Raw genomic sequence first — 19,638 nt, 5'->3', positions numbered from 1 at the left:
AATTTTACTACTACTAAAACTACTTCTATTGCTATTACTGTAGGGAACACTACTACTGCTATTAGAGCTAAAAGTATTAAGACAAAAAACCTGAGAAATATGGAAACCGTATTGAACTTAATCGAAAAACCCTCTGCCTACATAGATTGGCAAGAGAATGTGTCACAGACGCTTCAGCAACCTTTGATAGAATTAAGTTGAAACTTTCAGCGTGTGTTACAGGGGATGATTAAGAAACCAAAAGTGCACATGTTACTAATGCTACTACATTTATTACTACTACGTAAACTTTGAGTACTAAGGAGGAACTTTCAATGAATATTTAGGCAGATGTTGAACTAAATTAAAACGAACTATGTATATTACTATCAAAACGAACTATATATATTACTATGCGTACTACGAACTAGTGTGTATATTTTCAAAAACATGACAAAGCAATATCCTGAGAACAGCTTACACTAATAAGTTAGACATTTTAGGCTAAGTAGTGGCGGATTCCGAACTAGCGAAAAGGCACTATGCATGAAAAATACTTCCACTACAGTTACTGAAACTACTGACGCTAAGAAAGGAAGAGTTTAGGGGGATTTTCAATTAAACAAAAAACTATAATAATAAACGATAATAATCTATTTATAACCCACAAAATACATTAAACTGTGGAGTAAACACACAAAAAAAGAAAAAAAAACATAAAAGCATAACAACATACAACATAAGTAAATTACCTCACTACAAAAAATGGCCAAAGAGGGTCAAAAACACTAATCATTTGGTGAGTTTTAAGAGATATATCTTTAGATAAATGTTTCAGTCGCGAGGGCGCATCAACGATGTCAAATTTAGAAACGACTGTATGACTCCGATACCACCGAGGGAGACGCAGTAAATACTTGCAATACTTAAAATATCCTGAGCTTATTTTATTTGTATCCTTCTTGCGAAGGAGGAAAGCAAAACCAGAAAGATAAAAAACAGCAGGGCCACAAAAACTAGAATAAAGACGGCATAGTCCTTTTCGGTTATACCTACCACGATTTGGTGAAAATTTTCCGTAACATACCCGCATACTTTTCAGCACGCTGGACGTAATAGCGGAGTAAGTAGACGAAAGTGACGTGGAAAAAGAGAGACCCAACCATTTAATACTTGCTGAACATGGAATAGTTGAAGAACCCAAGCAAAGAGGTGATGCTGGTGGAGGGCTCCCGAAACACAAAAACTCACATTTGGAGGCATTAACTGAAAGGCCTACTGTGGATAGTGCGGCTGAAAGCCGGTCAAAGTTGGTAATTAGACTATGTTTTGTCTGGCTAAGAAGCAAAACATCATCAGCATATGCAACCTGACTAATGCCTAAATTATCATTGGAAAAAATTTACGGTTGAAGACGTTGGAGAGACGAAGCTAAAAAACATTTAAATATGCTCGGGGATAACACGGCACCTTGCCTAACGCCGTTTTTAACAGGAATATACCCCCTTATAGTACCATTCCACTTCACCTTAACTGAAGAATTAGCATACCAATACTTAAGCACGGAAACAATAGAAAGGTTAACACCTGAGGCTGCTAGAGAAAACAAAGCATTTGAATGAATTACGTTGTCAAAAGCACTATATATGTCAACAGTCAAACAATACAGTGGACTTTTTTGAGCAACAGCTTGTTTCATTAGCCGACCCACAATATCGTGAGCTTGAACGCAGTCCATACCTTTTCTAAAACCAAGCTGGAAGGGCGTAAAATTGCACTTGCGAGTTAATGGCCGGTAGCAGTACATGTTCAAATAGCTTACTAACAAAACAAGACACAGTCATTGGACGGTAGTTAGTGCAAGCACTGGGGTCCTTACCCCTCTTGACTACGGGAGATATACAACCGGACAAAAAACTATCTGGCACAACCGAGTGTGCCAATCACATCTGAAACAATAACTGCAAATGCTTCAGCAGTTCAGAACAATCATAAGCAAAAAACTTGAAGCAAAGACCATCACTATCGAGAGACTCAGACTTATTCACTTGCTTAAGAGCTCGGAGTATAACACCAGATTCCACCGATAACACTTGAGATTGGTTGATACGAATTGGGAGGATTGAGTTGACAAGCTTTGTAAAATGATTATGGAGATTAATATTAAATGAAAGCAAAATATTTTTATAATGAAAAAAGAAGTCACATAGCCGAAGAGACGAATTAATTGGAGGTGAACACTTTACACTATTTATAACACGATCCCAGGATTTCTTGTCACAAGGACCATCCCAGACATTCAGTCTCGTTCTACGCAGGGGGAATATTTGTACTCTCGTTTGGCTTTCTGTTTTATTTGATGTACTGCACCAGAAGGAGGACGATTACAGGCTATCCACATACGGAGCCAGAACTTAGATTTTTGTTTAGCCATCTTCACTTTAGGATCAAATTTCCAAAAGGGATTGCGAGTATCCGTTCGCACGCACTCGGAGGGGACAGCTTTTTTAGAGGCAGACTTTAGACAGAACACTATTTACTGATAATACGAGTTGATATCTATCCGAGTTGAAGTTGTGCATACAATAAGTGGAAAGGCACTTTAATAGATGATAATATTTGGGACAATGTCAATACATAAAATGGAACACTGGTATTTTCCCAATTTAACTTTGAGAACCACTTGGGAGAGTTACGTTGCACAGAGCTCGCCATGGAGCAAGATAGTTGGCACGTGATTGGTAAATGATCGTTGTCGATTTTAGAGTCGTCCACATGAACTCTTGATGAAAGTAGAATTGAATCTGACACAATTACATGATCAAGGTTGGAAGTATAAGTAAACAGAAGATCTTTATCAGCAAGATGGAATCCTCCGGGTAGTGAATCGAGAAAGATTTCAGATCGGTCAGAATTAGAAGTGTTCATGTTGCCGGCGAGAATTCATTCGGTATTTTGTTTTGAAAGGTCGCTAAGTAGTGTTCGTAGGCGATTACATGCTTGTAAAAAACTAGACAATGACTGCACAGTCTTTTTATTACAGGGGAAATTAATGTTTATAAATGCAGTATCACCATATTTTATTGCTAAGATGTTAGCGTCACATTGCAATAATAATGGCTGAGTCTTATGTCTGAAATAGATGGCCAGACCTCCTGATGGTCTACCACGGGTTTTCTGGTCGGCGCTCAAGAAGGTATAATGGGTCTGAAAACGCTTTAGGCTATCAACATTCACTTTAGAGTTAAAGTGCTCCTGTAAAAACAAAATATCATTTTCAAGCATCAGTAGATCCTTGTCTTTTGTACCATTAATATTGAGAGACACAAAGCTAAACGGAGTTTGAGCATGCATTTATTAGCATTGTTGAGAGCCGATCAGAGAACTTTGCATTTCAGACCAAATTACCTGTTCCATAGTGCAAATTGCATATTTTGGCGAGGATTGGCAAGGGTCTTCCTTGGAAATCACATGAGGACCAGAGCATCTCGAACACTTGGGATGTGCTGGTGAGCGGGGACAAGCTCCTATCAGGTGATCAGTACTTTAACAGCGAAAGCATCGACACGGAATGGATTGAAAGGGCTTATCGCGAAAAATTTCGTACCTAATATGCATTCCCGACTCCAGTACCGCGCTCAGAGCGGCTTTGTCGATAAACTCGAGGCAAAAAGTGCGAGAATTGCAGATTTGATTAGCACTAATAAGTCCCTCTACTGAGGCCTCAACAGGGATCATTGGCACTTCGCTGGGACATTTGATAACAAGGTCCGGAAGCTTCATGTTCTGGGAAGCGCACTTTACAAGCGAAGAAATAATGTCCGAAGTACAGTTCAATGCAGCATTGGCTCCTACGCGCTTCGATGGAACTTCATTCGGAAAAAGCTTTAAAAAAAGCAATTTATCGGTCTCACAGAGAGAAGAAGGCTCGAAGAAATCAGCCATGTACTCTTTTATCGTATCAGGCGAAACTCCTTTAGCAAGATTTTTCTGTACAAAGCACAGGATAGGACTGTAGAAAAGTTCATCTTCGCACCAATTACCAGTTCCCATTTTCTCCAGATTGAAGGTTCACTTGCGAGAGAAGTAAGGAAAGCGTTGGAGGCTGTTTACCTTGTCCCCATAATTTAAGGACAAGCCCACGGGCACCACGGTACATACAGTAAATATATACATACAGGTTTTTAAAAATGTACATACATCTATGTACATACAGGGTTTTAAATAAAGCATATAAGGAATATTATAGGCAGCATCACTCTATAATAGCTAGCCATATCATTAAAACTATTAAAGGAGCTAATCCAATTGGATATCCAAATTTTTAGTAACTTTTTCAATATTCAAAAGTGAGTGGGGGGTAATCATCCCTCCTCTCAAGCCAATTTACTTTACAAATACATTTAATCAAAATTTTGAGACAGCCAATTTGCTCCACATAGTAGAACGGTTCATAAGCTATGTGTCTTGGGATGTTGGGCATGTAAACCCCCACAGTTATGCAATTTGCAGATTCTACTTTAAAAGTAAATGTTGTTTTAAGGCTTAATCAAAAGGCACTTTGTGCATGATTGCAAATAATACCCCCAGCAATATCTCGAGAACGACTGGAGGCATTATGTAGAAATTTTCAGGGCTACTACTATTACTACTTCTGCCCTTATAAGTTAAATCAATCCAAAAAGTTTAAGTGTATCCAGGTTGTCAAAGAGCATAGATATAATTTCCTGGGAATAGTATTATGGTTTTATTTTTCAGGTCAGCTTGAGGAGGCATAAAATTAAATTTGAGAAAATTTGTGTCTCGAAAAAAAATTATTGAAAAGTATTTCCAACATAACAAATTTCAAGTAAATTTCCAAACCTTTGTCTACAAAACAAGTTTTTTAAAGAAAAGTAAAAAGCTCCATTAAACCAAAATAGGCAAAAAAAAGGTCAAATAATCTTCCAAGCATAAAACTACCATAAATCACCATAAAAAAATGAAACCCAAAAACTAATCGAAATTACAACAACTAGCCGAGTCAAACTAAAAAAAAGCCAAAATTAACCTGTGTAGGGCTAACAACACGAATATATTCCCAATACCAGGAAAAAATTTTGAGTGAAAAAAAAAATAACCATCGATTGTCAGTTTAATATACATATGCTGGTATTTATCCCTTACAGTGTTGATCACTTTTTATTTATTAAAGTAATAAAAAAAATATTTAAAACGTATTTTGTGTTCAAAAGACAGAGTAACAGAGCTTATAGTGTCAAATTCAATTGTGAATTTGTCAAAACACTGTTAGGGTTTCAAATGACGGGTTTAGTATTAGCAATTTCCTCCAAAAATTTTGAGAAAAATTTTCATTGGGTATATTTTTTAGATGATGAAAAGGATTTGAAGTATAAATTTGTTTGGTACCTTCATTTAAAATCGAAAAAATCCTTCCAAATACGGTTTGGTTAATTGGCACTACTGAAGTGGCGCTGGCTCTACTGTATTTTTGGTAGGACAGCCACTCTTTGAAGCGTTTTTCAGATAAGGTAATTTAAGCTCTAAGTTTGGAATCTTGGAAAATAATTTTTCAATGCCCCCATAAGTTGGGATTTATTTTTGCATCTTGTATTGTGTAAGTAAAGCTTAATATATCTTTTGCTACCAACAAGAATCATAAAAAGATCATTCTGTACATTTGACTACTTTTAGTAGAATGGCTTACACTGTAAATTTCAAAATAAACAAGGACAAAAAACTTTGAGTTGATTTCTAAACCCTCAAAAACATCCTTTTCTCAAAGAAATATGTTAAATTTAGCCGAGGGAACAATCCCTCGTTTGAGCCAATGAGACACCCAACACGTCCCTTTTCCTGCTATAAATTCTGTAACAATTGGTAATTTGCATAATTTAAAGCCATTGTCCCAGAGGATGGGGAGTCATTTCATCCTTGAAGATGGGTGGCTTTACCTGTTACACTTCAGTCTTAGCGTAGTGTATCGACATTTTATGAAGATAGCTTAAAAGCTTGGAAAAGCAGTGCAATTATTATTGTTCTAATTTTATTTTATTTTTTGATGAATCCAAAAAAGTATAGAATACGTTACAAACACTCTTGTTTCATTAACCGAGAGATAAACTGCTTCAAAATAACGTTACCTACTTTAATATTCGATTAATGAAAAACGGGACAATTCAGATTAAAATTACCCCTAATGAGTGCTGAACCAAGTTAAGGCAATTTCGAAGTGTACCCCAATTGACCAGACCAGTAAGCTATATTTTGTCGTTTTGAGGTTCAAAGGATTGAGGTATCCTTTAACAAAGCTTTTAACTAGCATCAAAGTCTTTGTCGGTAAAAAATTGAGCCTCAAAACTTGGAATGGTTCTTTGAAGTCACTTTGATCTTAAAAGGAAAGAAATAGCGACTCTGGTACTTTGATATAGAAACCAATGTGCTATGCTAAGTAATCAAAGGGGATTTCAGAACGTACAAATCGCTAAAACACTTATCAAAAGATATATAGAACAGGGTGGAGCTTTAAAAGAGATCAAAGACTGCTCTTTGAGATCTGCTACTCAAAGGAATCAAAGAAAACGCGCTCAAAATGCAATCTGAGACTAAAGCAGAAGAAGGAAAAAGTTTGATGAATTTTCAAAATAGATTTCTCTATCCTCAGGCAATTAGTAACGTAAATCCAACGAATATTCTGTTTGATGTTATCTCCACATGCCGCTGTGACTTAGCAAGAGTCTGTCTCGTTTCTTTTTTGTCAAAGGGAGTATAAAAGAACTATTTAAACTTTTTTAATTTATTTTCACAAATCCAAGGTAAAAGCAATTTTTTCACAGAGGAAAGGAACTTAAGGAAACTCAATTGCTCAGGTAATTTTTTTTTCTGATAGTTGAGGGTCCTTTGTTTTCTTAAATCATTGAGTTCAAGATTAGATTTTTTTTTGGTTGAAAACTTTCGAAAATGAATAAAAAACACACCCTCTAGAGCAAATAAATATATGCAAGAAAATATGGAAATAACTAATAATATACACACAAGCATAAAATACAATGTAATATTAAACAATTAATTTTTGTTACACATAAAATATTATAAAATAAAAAAGAAATAAAACATTCACAAATCTTTGCATACGGACATCGCACATTATTTATTATAACGCAGAGTTTGACTAGAAAAAAATATTTCAAATAACTTAAAATTTTTCAAAAAAAGAATTCTCATTTCTAAAGCAGTATCGACTTTTGGAATCAACGGTTGCTATTTTAAGTCTTAGCACTGAAATGAAAAAAACTAGTGATAATTATTAGAGACAACATTTCTTTTTTTTTGTTAATTTTTTCTACCGGCCAATAGGCATAGAAAGGGTGGTCATTGAAACTTGGGAAAGGACTGACTCAACTGTAAATTGAAAGATCTAATGCCCTTTTTTGAATTGCAAGTGTTTGGAGGGTGGCCAGACCACTTTTTCATGTCAATAATTTACGTCCAGCTTGTGACATCACAAAATATACATAATCAACTTTTTTTTACTTAGACTTTATACTTTAGACTTGACTTTATTAAACAAGAAACGATATACGTAAATCTTATACAAAGGAGACAGGGAAACAACTCGTTTTGTCCCCTTTAAGAATAGAGAGAGAGAGAGAGAAAAAAGAAGGAATTACGCCTTAATAACTCACATTAAGTACACAGGAAAGGGAGAGGGAGAGAGAGAGAGAGAGAGAGAGAGAGAGAGAGAGAGAGAGAGAAGAAGAGGAAAAAAATCGACTCATGGAGACATGGATAGGACTTATAAACTAATTTATATATAAATCACTTTTCATTCAGTCCCCGCTACTATAGGCAGCGGGACTATAGGCACTTTGGTGGTTCTTGAAAATATATTTTTATGATCTGCTAGATTACATCGCAAAATTGTTCTGAGATAGTTTACTTTCCTCAGCTATGAATGTGTTGCATTGACACCATGCACAACAAGAAGGGAACAATTTTTTCAAAGGAAACTAATGGCATTTTCCCAAACCTTACTGGAACTGGAAGTGCTCCCTCATATCATGACCCACATAACCAAGAAAATTTCGAATTTGCGTATTTTACCACTTCAACTGAAAGTAAAGAGCAAAATTTAAACCTAAAACGAAACAAAAGTGTTACACATATGAAGGTGTTTTCCCCTTCGTCAACACCTCGCTCTTTACACTAAAGTTTGAATTTGTCCCAATTCTGTAAGAATTAACCCTGAATCACAAGGGCAGTTTCATTAAAATAACTTTGAGAGCACAGAAAAAAAAAAACTTGACGTAAAGAGCGAGGTATGGACGAAGGGGTGAACACCCATTTTATAACAGATAAATTAATCTCATTTATCTCGTTAAAATATATGTTTTTCACTGTATGAATTATTTGAATGTACATATTGAACTTACATCTGTCAACTATTTGGGCTTAAAGCGAACAGTCGGTGTTGTGCTAATTGTGTGAAAAAAATGCATTCTTAACAGTTGGTAAATTTGAGTGTTCTCGTATTATGAGGATTTTGTAATTTTTAATTGTCTTTTTCTTTATCAAATTGACCTAGGTAGGGTTGAACATAAGCTTTGATTCGTGAGAGGAGCGAAGGAGGCTATGATTACTAGTTTCATATAAAAAATGTGATTAGACCTAATTTAACTAGTCAACATCTGTTTTAGGAAGGGAGCATAAACCGAGTGTTAGTTAATTCCGAAACATGGTAACTTTTAACACCTGCAATGTCTGCTAAATTTCATTTATGAAAAGGGAACACCATTTCAATGGAGAAAGCAGATTATTTTGGCTAGAATTTGGAGATGAAGATTAAATTTAAGTTTAGATTGAAATGCTCCGAAGAATTCGACTTATCTACGTGTTAAATGAAAGGGATGGATAACATTCTTTCCTTATACTATATAAAAATATGTAGAACAGGGAAAATTTGACTATAATCATGAAATATTATACGAGCCCCCCTCCATAATAAGGTCAGATAAAAAACAATTGGCCCTCTTTTGGGCCCCCAGCCCCATGGAGACGAATTGTGGGCTCTTCTAAACCCATCGTAAATAGAATTATTGATATTTTTTGTAAATCTTATTTATTGAACGATAAAAAAACCTACCATTTTTTTCTAGCCAGTGCATATTCTGCATAATTTACTATAGGGGGTCTTTCTCGATAATTCATGGGATCATTTGGCCCTAAAGGAAATGAAATTTTCATTAGGATTTAACGCTAAAATCTTAATTTTTATGCGACATAAGCTTCTCAGGCTGTTAGAACACTGATGCTAACTCTAATCTTTAAAAACCAACATATTCTTTTAGTTTACTATACAGGTCGTTCACGTTAGTTTTGAGGGGAGGTTGAAGAGCTGCTTGGCCTCCTATGAGAGAAATAACTAAAAATAGAACATTTTTTCCGGTTAATAAAAGGGGGAATAACTAGGATCTTCCTGCTTCTAAGAATAATGAATTCTTGTGTTGAAATTTAGCGTTTTGCTGTTCCCTCTAAGAAGAGAGATATGAGGAGTCACTGGTCCTTCCTTAAATTAAAATTCTTCTTTTCAGCATAATAGCATACGCTTTTCACAACTTTAAATCATAAATGATCCAAGGGAGTAAGAAACACTTAAGGGGATGGACATATTTTAGAGCACAAACGTGCATTTAATGATTGAAGTTTCAGTGCTACAGTATGATAAAGAGTATGAAGAGGGGAAACTTAAAGATAAAGGGGGGTATATTCAGTGAGGAATCTGTCAATTGAATTAATGAAATACTGGGCATACCTTCTCTGTGAGCCTGCCAACTACTCTGATTCAATTGAAAGTTTCTGTCCAATTCCAAATATTAGTCTGGTTTTAAGGTAAAGTAAAGGGAACAAAGGGGGTACTTGCTACTGTTGTCCAAGGTTTCCGTCTCGATTTCCCACAGAGTAAAAATTAAAACACCGCTTGAAGCACTATAAGCGTTATTGATACCAGTCCGCTGAGCCGGCTTTGGGCGAAAATACTATCTTGCGGTTCAAAAATTTTCAGAGTTTGGTTTTTCAAAGCTACGAGATGGGATTAAACATCGAAGCCAAACTAATGGATGTTTTTGATCCATCAGACTTTAATCATTTTAATGAACTTCAAGCCTTTTTGGTCTTTAATGCCCACACACAAAAACTCGAGTAATGTCATCCAAACGGCAGAGGTATTTGAGACATTGGGGTGGAGAAGATTTTGCAGGTGCAGCAATGGCTGCACTCATTAAAATAGATAATAAGTAAATTTCATGGATTTGCAACCTAATTTATCGAATAATTCTAACACCAGAGGACAAATTTGTGATTATAAATAAATACATGTGTTTGGTTTGTAAGAAAAAATTTGTCGAGGGATGTGGGCAAATGTCAGTCCGCGAACCATGACCCTTTGACTAATCCTATTTTATCGTGCAGGGGGGGAGGAGTAACTTTCGTTGGTTGGCACATATATCTTGTAATTTAAACGTTAAACAGCAGTATTATCAACTGGTTTACATGCACAATTCCAAATATGATTTGAAATTCATATGCCAGCGTCAGTACGTTTGCAGAAAGTTGATGTTTTAGATGGCGTGTGGGTAAATGGTTTTTTTCATATAACATCATACCCAAACCATCTGAGGAGTTGCTGTTCTTAGAGTTCAAATGGAAGACATTTGAAAATTATTATACGCATTTGAATAAAGTCCATTTCTTAGATTCCTATAGTTTCTTCGTTTTCCCTCCTCAAACTGCACTTTCAAGATGATGAAATGTATGAAATATTAGGGAGTGAGAGCAAATACCCGTATAAGTATATCGATGAAACTTACATAATCCCAATTCCTAATTATCCAGAACGATCACTTACATAATTTTTTTCGGTGTATTAACGAATTTATTATCATGTCTTATATGCAATTTATATTTCATAACTCTCTGATGTTTCAATGGTAAACTTACCTTCTTGTCACAAGGAAGACCAGGGATGGATTCCCCGTCAAGGATAACTTTTGATATATTAAATTAAAGCAATATCTTTTAAGTTTAAAACTTTAAAATGATACTAGTGTTATTTACCTCCTAGCTAAAATAATGACGAAAGTATGAATGGACCGCAGAATTCAGTTTCTTTGGGCTTGAATTGTCTCTTTCTTATAATCCTCTTGAAGGAGTAGAGTCTTTATGTAATTGGACGTCATTGTCTCTTTCTAGATTTCTTGCCACACGGCTTTCCCCTTTTGGAATAGTAAGAAATGAGCTAAAGAATGAAGCAGCTAAATAAATCCTAATGTAATACCACGGTACTAAATAATGTACTAAGCAACTCCTAATGTAATACCACAGCTACCCAGATTAGGGTCCGTTCTTATTCGTTCTTTACTATAGCTCACTCAGTATAGACTAGAGCTCATTATTTGCTATAAAAAATTTATAAGCACCTATACCGACCTTTTTTGTAATGATCGTCCCATGCTAGGTTTTTAGCTACTGCTGCAACCCAGATCTAACTTAAAATTACTAACCGGAAAAGTTTACGTTTTTTCTTATTTGTAATAGGAAAAGAAGAACTTAAGAGAATTGGGCATCAAATTAAACCCAATATGTGCCAAGATTTGTTGTTTGCTAGGTTTCAATCATCTACATAGTCGTAATACCGATTGACAATTACATAATCCCCATTTAGAATTAACCAGAGCGATTTCTCAAATAATTTTTTTAGTGTTTTAGGGAATTTGTGGTTATATTTGTAACTTATATTCCATATTTTTCCGATGGTAGAATAGTAAGCATACCTGGTTGTCGTGTGTGAGACCAGGGTTCGAATCCCCGTCTGGGAGAACTTTTAGTATACTGAATTTAAAACAATATCTTTTAAATGAAAAGTCAAAAAATAAAAAATACTATTTTTAGTTACCTCCTAACTAAGATAATGAATCTAATATGAATGAACCCCGAAGTTTAGTTCTTTCGGGCTTGAGCTGGCTCTTTACTAAAATTCTCTTGAAAGTTTTTCGATCCCTGATGTAATTGGACGTGATCGTCAATTTCTAGGTTGATGGCTACCGCTAGAATGGTAATTGCGATTCTCACTTTCACAAGTTTTGCTATGCTTCATTTCAATCAATCAGCCCTTTATACATTTTAAATGACCTTAATTTAGTAAAATTACTGCTCACTTATAGAGAAACGTGACTATTAGCAGGAAAAAGTCTATGGTTTTTTCTCTTTTTGAATAGTAAGAGACGAGCCTCAAAGAATGAAGCAGATAGACAAATCCAATATATGCAATGGTTAGATCTTCTGATGATTGTCTTTTATTATAAAATCACTTAACACGGGCTAAATGTCAATTTTGACTCCATCAGGGATTGTATATACTTAAGATACTGTCAGAAACATGAATGCTTAGCTTTGTAATATCCTAGTCTTGAAATAATAAACAAAGCAAAATAATATGTTCTATTTGTTTTCTACCAGCTCATTTGAGCAAAATCATTTGTGACAGCAATATGCCTATGGTTGGCTTAAAATCTCTCTAAATGCTATAAAACAGAAGGAATTTTAAAAACAAATATACTGATCAGAAAGAAGAATATTAACATAATTCTCTAAATTTGGCAGTTTTTAAGAAATGTTTTTAGCAAAGCAAGTGCATAAACCTGGTTTTCCTAAAGTGAGAACTTCACTCTGCGGTCTTTGTTTGTGTAAGCCCGGGTTCTTGAAGAAGAAACAGAAAATGCCACCCAAAATAAACAATTAGAGTTCAAAAAATAATTTGGATGAATGTGGTGGCTGTCAGGTTCGACTTGATGACAAGTTTTCAGTTTACCATGTGAAGGTTGTGACAAATGGTTGTGGACAGGGTGTATCAGGGTGTTAAATCATAATATACACTATTCAAAAATGTGGCTGATAGTCTCATATGTTCTTAGTTTTGCCCGGTCTGTAAAATTAGTGGAAATACCAGACTAGGCTCTGACACCACCCAAAAGCTAATTGAAACAACTGTTTCTAGAGCTGTGACGGCCTCGCTTGATCAGTTCCAAAAAAAATCTCAAGCAAGAACCAGTTAGCATGAATAGTAAAATTTCGAACTTGGAAAGCACTGTCGTAAGCAAATGTTCCCTAGCTGAGGTGGAAACTAAAATAGAAGACATAGTTACAAGTAAGCTGATCCAGTCTCATAGTGATAGTAGTGGGAAGTTTGAATGTGACGTGAGAAAGACAGAGAAAGAAAAAACATTAGCTTTTTTCATCAGCAAATTTTGTCATGTGGAATAACAGAGTCTTGTGAAGAGGCTGCTGATAATCAAATTTTTGCTAAGGGCCATCTTTCCCAACGGTCTAGTCTGTTATCTGTCAATGCTCTGTAGCCGACTTGGAAATGCTGTGGAGGCGACTTGGAAACTATTCTCCAAAACAAGGTAATGTAAATGTTATTTCACCTTACATCACCTGCGATGTAAAATGTTAGAATGCTTCAAACACCACAAAATTCCACTAACAGCCAAGAGTCTTGCTGACCATACTTTCTCGCAGAGCACAGAGCTCAATATATATTCTCTTATAATTCAAATGCTGGTATCAAAAGATATACTTCAAGAAATCTGAGCAGATACAAATCATATAAGACAAACCAGCTCCATAGCTCTGTCGATCCAACAGAGTGAGCCAAAAGGAAAAGGGCTAAATAGTATCGACTTAAAAGCCAGTCTGCTGAATAACAAGAAGAACATCCATGACAGTGTTTCCACTATGGGGATTTCATCATCATCTTCTTGATCAGAGAAGCAGGATAATTCGATTTAGAATCTGTTTCCTTGCGAATTGAACTTGGAACCACAGAGAAGAACTTCTTCAGTTGCTTAAAACATTTTAACACCACACAGATTTTGAGTCAGGAGTACAGGAGTCCTAAATAACAAACTAGCAAGAAAGAACTGTTTGAAACAGTTCCATGCTGATGTGGGCTTCAAACAATAATTTCAGCTTGGACTGTTCTCGATTAATGAAGTCATATGGTTTGTCATTTTTGGGTTGTTTTTTCATAAGATTATCTGGTAGATAGCATGTCATTTTTTTACATGTCAGATAAATAAAGTTATAATATATTTTGATAGTTTTATAGGGTACGTAGTTGTTCTTACTGTAGTAGATTTTATTGACAAGCATTGCATGTACAATTCTTTTTCTCCACAGTACTTGTATGATGTTTACGATTTTTGCGTAAAATCATAAAAACTTGAACTTGTAGCCAGCTTTATAAGTACTGACGTGAATAATAGAGTTAGGCTATAACTATTCCAACACCTCTCTTACCGTTTCATTACCCTAGTTTTTAACAGACAAACAAACTGACAGCAATTTTTTAAAAACAATGGTGCATGTAGGAATAAATGCATTGTGTGTTTTTGGCAAGCCTACATACCCGGGGGAAAATCATGAACCTTCACAACTATAATTGGTAAATTTTTTGTTGTTCATTTTTTTTTTTACTTACAAATAAAGTGAGCATACCACTCGATGTCTTTTTTTATGTTCTTTACAAATATAACAATCACTTCTGTCGCAAATCCAAATTTAAGCACAATTTGAGCTCTTGAAACCAAAATATTTCTAGTTTTGGGATGTAAACAGAGCTTAAAACATTGGTCTCAGCATTGAACTTCCTGCAGAAGGACTATGTGGAATCAACTAGTTCTTTAGAAATCGATGTGAACAATCGGAAGTTTTAACTTCCCCTTGAAAGCGTTTACTTGGGTCCGAACGGACAAGATTCCCTCTGTACGTCAAGGTCAGATATCGCCGTCCTCCCTGATTCAATCGAAGTAGTTCTCAAAGCTGCACAGGCGTTCCATATCAAAGCAGTAGGCCAGATACAGAAAAGGTTCCATTTCGAAGACGACATTTACAAATATGCTGAAATGGTTGACCCAGTGTCAGCCCAATCACTTCAGCCTGCCTCTCTGCTACCTTTTGTTAGGAAGTATGGACAGATCCCATGGGACGGAGCCAAAACCGAGCAGGAGTGGAGGAGGCAGAGCCTCATCGATATTGAAAACGTTAAAACAATGGATGCCATGACCTGCTAGTGTTTGGTATGGGTAAAAAAAAGGGTACCGGAACAGAATTTGAATCCTAACCTGAAACCGGCAGTATTATTTATTTCCACTGTTCCATTTTCAAATGTCAATGACGAGAGGTTTTTCAGTGCTGTAAAAGTAGTAAAAACTGACCGTAAGAATAAACTGAAAACATAAACTTTGCAGGGGATTCTAAAAACAAAATATGGAATGAAAAGGGCTCAAGAAAGTATGGAATGTGAAGATGATCAGTTACTTCATCACATGTGAACGGTAAAAGCTTCAGCCACCATACAAAAATGTTGAAGACACATCAGGGGAAGATAAGGTCTTATTAGTTTTACAAGTTACGATTGAATAGTATTAAAAATTTTGTACTGTAATCTATATTAAAGTATTACATTTTCTTTTCTATTTGCTTAGTATTATTTGAAGTATATTTGAAGCTATTTGTATTTAGCTGATGATTAAAAAGCACTTTAAATAGCATGACAAGACATTCTATTATGGTAGTGATAGCTAGACTTCAATCTAAAAAGCCAAAATATGTTACCTTTCAATGGTACGGGTAAAATGAGATAGGGAGAAGCGGTCCAGGAAGTAATTAGACAATGGGAGATTTTTAGGGATTCTGGAACTGAAGATGGGGATTTCTAGGGATTTTTCCGCTCTTTATTAGGGATTTAAAAAATGAGAAAGTGGAAACACTGATCCATGAAGAATCCAGAAGAAGAAGAATCCATATTGGAGAATCTTGTGGATTTTGGGTGTGTTCCAGGGACTTACTGTAGTAACCGAATGGTTACTATTTCCGTTCCTAGCGGGAAAATGGTTACTGCCCAACCCACTGGGAACGAGAATAGTTACTGCCGGCAGTAACCGCAGTAAGTGATTTTCTTACCGTGCTCAAAAGAATGGTTAGCGCAGTAAGTACATAATTCACCTTCTTCAACAAAAATCTCATTCAACAAAAAATAAATATGGACAAGAATGAAGTAATGGAATATGAAGTTATTTGCTTGGAAGAAGGTGGGACAGTGATTTTGCAAAAGAAAGAGGGATCTGAGCCAGGTTAGTAAATCACCATATTTTGGGATCAACATTAAAGGACACCCTGAGTAGTGGGCTATCTATTAGCAAGTAGGTTAAATCAATGAAAAACTTATTATTTAATTTAAAGATTTCCATGTTTTCTGGCATATCCAGGCATAATTATTACCTTAAATTGCCATTTGGAATCATTCTAAGGATTGACTTCTTCCAGGTAACATTGAGGCTCCATTAAATTGCCACATGGTAGCATTTTAAGCATTAACTCCTTTTAGGCTCTGTAAACAGGCCTAGGTGAAGTATTACAGATAAGTAGAGGATTTATGGGCTGCCAAATCATTATTCTGAGACTGTCTTTAATCCTATTGAAGAAGTAGGCTAGGGTAGACTATTCAGAGTCTATTCCAAAGGATGGTAATTTTATCCAGTAAAATTCTAGTTGATTGACTTCTTGCTATCACTGAAATGGGTTAGGTTAGGAAAACGAAACTTTCAGGGATGGGTCTACAGGCTAAAGTATGTCCTGGGAAGGTATTTCAAAGTACACATTTCTACTCATTCTTGCTCTAGAGGGCATTGACATTTGATGACCTCCAAAAATATTTATAGCTGAAGTTACATGTTTCCCATTGATTCTGCCAATCTATCCCTCAACCTTTAACTCCCTGTTAATTGAAGCAACTTTAAACAAAGCAAGAATGGGGGAAAAGGTAACAGGTGACAGAATACATTGGAACTACATAATTTTGGCTATATATTTGCACTTTAGGCAGGTTGGAGGTAAATTATAGTATAGAGATGCATGCTTTTCCCTTGTGTATGTAGGCTAAGTAGAAGGTCACTTGTACCTGATTCTGTCTGTGTTGTTTTTAGTTGGGTGGGAAACATCCAAAGAAAGTTTCCTTTGAAAAGGAAAGGTGAGAATGCCCAAAAGTGAGATTGAATTTGTCAAAGCTTGGAGGTTTGCCCCTTCAGTCTGTTTAAAGGAAAATGGATTCATAATTGAAGCTTTGTTCATTTCAATCTTAAGGGTGACCTATATTTGTGACAATTCATTAAATGGTTGTAAAGGGGTTACTTTTGTTTATTCATTTGTCTTCTTTGTTTTCTAACAATTTTTTTAATCTTTAAATTGATATCCATTTCTTACAAATTTTTATTGATACCAGAGAAGTCCCTTCGTTGTCAAACACCTTTGGTCCTTAGTTTTATCGATTATGAGCAAGCTTTCGATTCTGTTGATAGAACAGCGTTAACAAAGGTCTTATCGTTATATGGTATACCAGAAAAATACATTAAAGTGATTTGCGCTATGTACGAGTATAATACTGCTGCGGTTAAGGTAGGAAATGAGGTTAGCAACTGGTTTTGTATTAAATCAGGAGTTAAGCAGGGTTGTGTTCTATCCCCCTTTATATGGATCATTTTGATGGACTTCGTCTTAAGGAGCACAGGAAAGGCAATTGGAGACCATGGAATCAAATGGGGAGGAAGAACGCTCCTGGACTTAGATTATGCTGATGATTTAAGCATATTAGATGAAAGTGTGAGCAAAATGAATGAATTTTTAGAGGTTTTACGAGTTCAGGGTGCTAAAATAGGCTTGAAAATTAATGTTAAGAAGACTAAGTCACTAAGGTTAGGAATAAGTGAAGATGAACAGGTGACCTTAGGTAACGAAAAGATTGATCAGGTTGGGAGCTTCAGTTACCTTGGTAGTATTATTAGTAAAGATGGTGGGAGCAGTGAAGATGTTAAAAGTAGAATAGCTAAAGCTCAGGGTGTTTTTTCACAGTTAAAAAAAGTTTGGAAGAATAGAAAGATAAGCCTACAAACCAAGATTAGAATATTGGAAGCTACAGTGATGACAGTGGTCAAATATGGCTCTGAAGCATGGACACTCCGAAAAGCAGATGAAAATTTACTAGATGTTTTCCAGAGAAATTGCCTACGGATTGTTCTGGGTACCCGGCTGACTGACCGTATTTCAAACAGTAGGTTGTACGAAAAGTGTGGTTCAATCCCGCTTTCTGGGGCTATAATGAAAGAAAGGTTGAGATGGCTAGGCCACGTTCTACGGATGAAGGATGACAGATTACCGAAGATTGTCCTTTTTGGCCAACCGTCTGGGGCTACACGGAAAGCAGGTCGTCCTTGTCTGGGTTGGGAGGATGTCATAAATAAGGATTTAAAGGAAATGGGAACTTCCTGGGAGGGTGTAAAGAGGGAGGCTTTAAATAGATTAGGTTGGAGGAGGAGCGTGCGTAGCTGTGTTGGCCTCAGGCGGCTTGGTGCTGCAGTGAGTTATTAGTAGTAGTAGTAGTAGAGGCTCATTTGCAAGTTTTCACCTACTTTGTAATCCCTGGTCTCACAATTACATTTAAATTTACTGAAGCTAGGAAACATAGAGCTACTATCTATTTAAAGAAAATCAATGGATATAAGTAGGTTTTATTGTATTTAAGCCCTAGGGCCATGGCAATTAAAGACAAATTAAAGAAGATTAACTTTAAAATACTGGACATTAAATAAGCATGATAGTCACAAACAAATAACAAAATTATACTTCTGTGTTCAGTTTCCAACCTGAGCAACAGTCATAATTTTTTTAAATCTTGCAGAACATTCACCCCAATTACATTCACAAGCTATCTCTCATGACCCACACTCTTGTCCATACATCCACATTTCAGGGAAATAGAAGGACCATCATGCTGGTATTCTTCATTTTTACTTATATTTAATGGGTTTGAAAGAAAGTCTCTATGGCTAAGTCAGTAGGCCAGTAAAGGACCTGGTGGTCCTTTAGCCAGTTAGTGCAATAGGAAGCTAGGGACCAGTCAGCCTATGCTATTGCATGCCCTTCCTTCTTACTGTCCCTAGATTTCCATCTGTACTCATTTAAAGTTAGGCCAATTCTAGCTGAGGTTAGTCATATCACCAACCCCTATCCAAAACAAAATAAACTGACAATGCCAGGAATTAAACCTGCACCCCTTGGACAAAGCATTCCAGTCCAGAGTGCCTACCACTTAGCAAGGAACACAAATTTGACCAGATAATAATAATTATTTTTAAAAAAGTAGAATATTGAAAAAAAACTTGCTATAGTTGTCCCACTACTATCCTGTAAATGCTATAGGCCCATTTTATTTAGACAAATCAATTTAAGAGAGGTATCAACAACACTCCATCAGGGATTGTATATGCTTAAGATACAATCAAGCTATTTGAATGCTTAGTTATGTGATATTCTAGTCTTCAAATAATAAAAAAAGAGAAAAAGTATATGATCTACTTATTTTTCACCAGCTCATTTGAGCAAAATCATTTGTGACAGCCAAATGCCCATGGTTGGCTTAGAACCTCTCTAAATGCTATGAAACAGAAGCAATAAAAAAATTATACTAATCAGCATTAAACTGTCCCTTAAATTTAAACACGTGCATTTAATTCGAAAATGACGCTACTGCTAGTCAGCTTACTGTGC

General features: G+C 35.8%; 1 long non-coding RNA gene across 1 annotated transcript; it reads right to left on the bottom strand.

The window, feature by feature from the left end:
• Positions 1–299: 299 nt before the first annotated feature.
• LOC136040071 (uncharacterized) lies at positions 300–19,596 on the bottom strand. Its single transcript, XR_010620614.1, has 3 exons — positions 19,447–19,596; positions 11,092–11,272; positions 300–8,090 (listed from the first exon to the last, which is right to left on the bottom strand). It is a non-coding gene; the product is annotated as an uncharacterized LOC136040071 (long non-coding RNA).
• Between the last annotated feature and the right edge of the window lie 42 nt (positions 19,597–19,638).

This window comes from Artemia franciscana, chromosome 20 (assembly GCF_032884065.1).
Source record: "Artemia franciscana chromosome 20, ASM3288406v1, whole genome shotgun sequence".
NCBI lineage: Eukaryota > Metazoa > Arthropoda > Branchiopoda > Anostraca > Artemiidae > Artemia > Artemia franciscana.
Note: the sequence above shows the minus strand (reverse complement) of the source record. Positions and strands in the feature narration are given on the sequence as shown.